Source organism: Mixophyes fleayi, chromosome 11 (genome assembly GCF_038048845.1).
Source record: "Mixophyes fleayi isolate aMixFle1 chromosome 11, aMixFle1.hap1, whole genome shotgun sequence".
Lineage (NCBI taxonomy): Eukaryota > Metazoa > Chordata > Amphibia > Anura > Limnodynastidae > Mixophyes > Mixophyes fleayi.
The window spans coordinates 85,738,765-85,745,343 of NC_134412.1; positions in this window are offsets into that span (position 1 = coordinate 85,738,765).

The following is a 6,579-nucleotide window of genomic DNA, read 5'->3' on the forward strand; positions in this document are numbered from 1 at the left end:
TTAGGAGTCATTGAGGTGATCTGTGAGCATAGAAGGGCAGGCTTGCAGACTGAGGGATTTTGCACAAATCACAGTAATCTGAGCTGACTTCTAATTATCATCATAAACATTTATTTATACAAGGCCAGAACAAACACAGTGATCAAACAATACTGGGTAATGGAGACAGAGAGGATAGAGGGATCTACCCTCAAGTTTACAATCTAATTTGCTACAATATCTGTAATCATTTACAGCAGGGGATGTGTTACTCCTTAAAATGCACGTTTCCTAAGATATACTGAATATTCAGCCTTCAGAATTGTTATCTCCATTATGTGTCAGTGATGTGTCCAATTTTGCTTGGAGGTCGGATCTCTGTCAGAATTGGACATATCCCCCACGTGCTGTGTATGGTCTCATCTGAAAGTACCAGCTTCTAAATGAGGAAAAGTACAGGTGTTGCCCATAGCAACCAATCAGATTCTAGCTATCATTTTATAGACTGAAGTAGATGTATGACAGCTAGAATCTGATTGGTTGCTATGGGCAACACCTCCAGTTTTCCTTTATAGAAGCCTTATAAAATCTACTCCTATAACATTTTTCTGTGTTTTTGTCTCAAAATATTGCCTTTTGTTGTCATAGCAGCTGTCCATTAAGCCTATTTAAGGGTCATTTGGGTGTGGCTCACAAGCCAGCCCTTGCTAGATGTAAACCCCTATACCTGGGAGGTGAGTGCATCTGATTTTAACTGCATTTTAATGGTGTTTAAAGCATATAGGTCAGTGTAGGACCTGCATATAATGAGGTACCCTTGACGTTGGGATGCAGGCTTAAATATTTTCATCAAAATATGAACTAATACCTCATGTTTTCATTTTGCTAGACACACATATATACAGTGTTAAGGATAAGCTCTGACAACAACGGTCTGTTAGTTTTGTATACATATATGGGCATTTATACTGCCATGCAGCTGGTACCATATGCAATATGTTTGCATGGGTTTCCTCCGTGTGCTCCAGTTTCCTCCCACTCTCCAAAAAACATACTGGTAGGTTAATTGGCTGCTATTAATTTGCCCTTAGTCTCTCTCGGTATGTGTGTATATTAGGTAATTTAGACTGTAAGCTCCAATGGGGCAGGAAGTGATGTGAGTGAGTTCTCTGTACAGAGCTGCGGAATTAGTGGCGCTATATAAATAAATGATGATTATGATGATATACCAAGCGCAGGCTTATTTCCACGCAGCTGGTACCATATTCAATATGGGATATACCGAGAACAGACTGTTTTTTTTTAATCCTACAACATGTTTGGGCACCATAAGCGTTCTGAGGAGGAGAATACTCCAGTTCAAGAGACACAAAATTAAATTTCTTTCTCTATGGGAGCAATGTGGGATACTCATTTAGTAAATGTACCATGTTAAATCATAGCCAAGCTTTTGAGCAGGGCCCTCTTACCTCTCTGTCTGTATGTATTACCCAGTATTGTTTTATTAATGTTTGTTCCCAGTTGTAAAGCGCTATGGAATCTGCTGGCACTATATAAATAAATGATGAGGATCATGATGATTAAAACTCTGCAAAACAGAACATGTCAGTTTCTCAGAGTACAACAGTGCTAGAGCACCATATACAGTACTGTTATATGGCAGGATGTCAGACCACCTTATAGATCTGGGAACTGAATAGGTGTCAGCATCACAGTTAGATGTCAGAGCCCACACACATCAAAGCACAGACCTGTGAGGACATCCCGGTATAACAGGGCTACAAGTTATCTACTGCTAAGTTTCATGTTAGGTTTCTAACAATTATATCCACCTGAAGAGCTAAGGAACTCCAAACACAGTTTAGCCAAAGCCTCCAAACTACTGCAAAGCTCTAGCATGCCAGGGGGTAAGGATTAGCTTTCATTAACTTCATAGATGCACTCTGTATAAATAACTGAAAAACCTAGTATGTTTTATTGTTTAAATATTTGTGATTGCAAAAAAAGTTGGACCAGAATGAGAGACACTTATACTGACTACGTGTTTGTATGATTAATCTGTCACTGCAGCGCTCTTATCCAAAATATTTATATAGGCAACATATTTCTGGGTCACACAGGAGCTGATGGAAACTTGGGGAGATATTTTAAGAAGCACAAAAGAGTTCAGAGTGATCTTTCCATTGATGATACCATAAATGAGGATGAAGCGTTAGATTAATTTTCCGTCTAAAACGCTGTGCTTCTGTTTATTACAGGGGGAGCTATAATGTGATTCCTACATTTTTGGATACAGTTGGAAAGTTTCCCTTGTGGTTTCCAAAATAGTGTTTTCTCACTGATGTCATTTTAGCCCAGGGTTCAGTAATGTCTTAAACTGGCCTTGAAGCGGCGCACAGCTAACTGTGCGCAAAAGGGGCTGTAACCTACAACAGCCAATCAGATTCTACATGTCATCTTTCTACTACAGCTTAGAAAATGAAAGCAAACTTTTGATTGGGTGATGTGAGTTACAGCACCTTTTACTTGAGTTGCAGACTGGATGAAGCAGTAGCCAAGGTGCAAACTTTATTATAATCTGCCGCTGAATATGTAAGGCTTATTATACATGGGGCAGCACAATGGCTCAGTGGTTAGCAATTCTGCCTCACATCATTGAGGTCATGAGTTCGAATCCTGACCATGGCCTTATCTGTGTAGAGTTTGTATGTTCTCCCCGGGTTTGTGTGGGTTTCCTCTGGGTGCTCCGGTTTCCTCCCACACGCCAAAAACATACTGGTAGGTTAATTGGTTGCTATTAAATTGACCCTAGTCTGTGTTTCTGTGTGTGTTAAGCAATTTAGACTGTAAGCTCCATTGGGGCAGGGACTGATGTGAGTGAGTTCTCTGTACATCGCTGCAGAACTAGTGGCGCTATATAAATAGATGATGATGATAAAGGTAAGTGTGATCATGAGGAAACCATATTCTTATGTATACTAGATTTCTTGTGAGTAAGTCACATACAAGGATACTGTATGGAGCCTTTCAGAACCTAACATGGCTAATAGCGGAGGTAAATCGGTTTCAGTGAGGTAGATAACAGGGTTACAAACAGTACTAAATAGCTTAATATATATTTATGAATGTTTCATGATGTATTATCACACAGGATTTGTATTTCAGTCTCAGTGCTGATTTGGATTTTTACACATAGAGCGTCAATGGGTGCGAGTAACAATTCCTGCTAGAACCAATAGTGTCTGCATTGTAGTTTGAATTGTCCGAGGAATATTGGAACAAGAGGCTTACCTGTAAATCATGTATAGTAATTATAGGTCACAAAACAAATGACAAATTTGTAGCCTTTATATATATATATATATATATATATATATATATATATATATATATACGTATTTATAATTCTCATCATAAACCACTAGGTAGATGTGTTAGCTGAGTAGATGCAGACATGAATCACAAATATAATTTATTAGATTTGACGGCACCATTGACACAAGATATTCAGACGACAAATAACATTACACATTCCTGGCAAGTTACACTTGTAATGTCAGGGTATACAGATAACGATCAATTTAAAAGAGTAAATCATAATATTTCTCCATTTGATAATAGTGTATATTGCACTCATATAATCAATTTATCCATCTGAGTTATAAGGAAATGTTTGGGAGACTTATTGAGATGTCAGTATCCATGTAAGATGCTTTTCCAGTAATAGTGTAAGAAGCTTACAAAGTCCTTTGACATAATAGGTATATATAGTATAATTCCTGCATCTGTGTATATAATTCAGACACGTGTATATATTTAAGCCATACTTGCCAACTCTCCCTGAATGTCAGGGAGACTCCCTGAAATAGGGGTGATCTCCCTCACTCCCTGAAGAGTCTGGCATTCTCCCTGATGCTGAGCCAGTACAAGACGTGGTTGGCTTCGCCATCTGTGGCATGATGACACAGTTCAGAAATTGTGTCCTATGTCCATGTATTGATGCCTATGGAGGTGGCCATTTTCATGGAGACCAAGATTTAATTAAAGACTGACAGGTAAGACAACATGACTTCAGTAATGGAGACAGAAATGTAAAACACACTTCATGCTCTAGAGATTCATTAGCTGTTTTTCTTTAACGCAAAGTTGCCTACTCTCCTGGAATGTCCGGGAGACTCACGCATTTCTGGGAGACTTCCCGGGAGAGCAGGGCAACCTCCCGGGTTTCGCCCCTGCAATAGATAAGTGGTGGGGGGTGGGGCTTAATAACGCAAATGTTGCATCATCTTAGCCCCACCCCCTGCTTTAATTGACCAAAATTGTGACAATCGTTTAGGGACGGAGCCTAAAATTATGTAATTCATCAACTCCCCCAGGATCTCCCTGAAGCCAACAAGGAAAAGTTGTCAAGTATGATTTAAGCTAATTGTGTCAGATTGGTAAATAAGTAACATGTCTCTTGTAATGCTGGGTATTTTTGGGAAGGAGAAAATCCCCATTAGTGGGATTGGAATTGACTGTGAAATTAACTGTTTTGAACAGTCAGGGTTAAGATTGAGGCTGAAAAGACCCCACACGTTATGCAAGTGACAGTGCTATTTACAGATGTCACTTAGAATGGAAAAGAGGATGGAAGTTGAACTGGGCATGCTCAATATTCAAACCCATATTACAGTATTAATTGATAACGCATGCTGTATGTATAATCTGGCTGTGTAGAGACTTCACTGGCTGCCAATCTATTTTCAGATTACAGTGGATGCAAGTCTAGACTCCAGACTCACAGACAACAATAAACCCTTGGCACACTGCAGTAGCAGCTATTTGTGTCACATTCAACACTTGATCTCCTGCAGGCTCAATCTGAAGAGACAAATGTGATTCATGACTTGCTAGAGTAGAGCTATTTTCACTGACAGTACTGACCAAATGTTGTCATCTTCACAAATCCCCATTGTGAGATACACCACCACCACACAACTAAACATAACAAAATAAAGTATTGATTCACCGACTGGACTGTTTCCAAGTACATGAAAATGGGGGGCATTTTCTATGGATAACATTGTAGACAAGTAGGAGTTACCAATAGCAACCAATAAGATTTGGTCATTTGTCTACTGCAGTTTAGAAAAAAAAAGCAAATGTTTTATTGGTTGCTATGGGCAACACCACATTTATGCAGTTATATATGGAACAGTCTTCATAAATGTCCAGCAATGTGTTTCCATGGAGACGTGGGATGTTACTTTCCATTGATTCCAATTAGATGTGGTCCGACAGAGAATGTTGTAGGAACCCATACCGGGATGTCTGCCAGAACCTATAACAGTAATAAAGAGACAGTATTAACAGAAGAAGACAAAATGTGTATTATACAACATACAATGGTCCCTCTTTATACCATGTCACCTTTATAACGCCACAGTCACTTATCTACAGGTGTATTTTGTGCACAAATATAATGTACAGAATTAATTTAGTAAATTCACATTTTGTGGAATTAATAGTGTATGAATAGAGCTGAGACGACAGCCAATGGCCAATCCTCCTCGACAGCCAATGGCCAATCCTCCTCGATAGCCAATGGCCAATTCTCCTGGACAATCGTGATCAATTTTGTGGGAAATGCGGAAGAAGGCGAATGGTCTAAGGAACAGTTTTGACAGCTTTACTCAGCTCTAGTCCAGACAATCACACTGTGCAGCCTGTAATTGCTGATATGCTACTTTCGAAAGCCTTAAGCTGGGTACACACTACACTGTTTTCATCCAATAATCGGCTCAAACAGCCGACATACGACCGCTCGTTCAAAAGTCGGGTCAGTGTGTGCAGTGGCACGATGCTCGAAAGTCTGCCGAAATGGACGATTGTCGCCTCCTGTGGTTGGTTGTACCGTTTAATATTTTCTTTCCAATCTCGTTTCCGCTGTGTAGTGTGTATAAACTTCCGACCGATCCACAACAGTGAGTACGAAATTACAGTCATTGCTCACGACAACATGGCTGTAAAAAGTCGCTAAAGGGACATCCGCTCTTCCCTTTATCGTCCTAAACAAGGCTAGTGTGTATGCAGTCCATGGACTGAGCGATCAGACCATCGATCGCATGTAAAATCGCTCGGCATAAAAAGTTGGTCGAAATTTCTGTAGTGTGTACCCAGCTTTACATACTGGCATGGTTAGATAGAGGTCAGTAGACCCCTGTGCAAATTCTCTGCAGGGCCCCTCTCCCCGGATCATATACTTCTTAACACCCACTACATAGGCAAACCGAGGGGGCGGGGGGGGGGGGGGGGGGAATCCTAGTGCCTGGAAACCCCCCTCCAAGCCTGGGACACTGTATAATTGAGGTGACTGGACCCTGCCCCCACTTCACACGGCTCTGCTTGAAAAGGGAGAGCTGCGTGCACCTAACAGTAGTGCACGCAGCATTGCCCATGTATATTATGGGGATAGGAAGAGTTGGAGGGTAGCCAAGCACTGTCTAATATTATAGCCACGCCCCCATGCATGCTGGTCACGCCCACTGGCGACGTGATGTGGAAACCCCACTCTGCAAATCCTGCGTTTGCCCCTGCACTAGTACATAACAAAAAAGG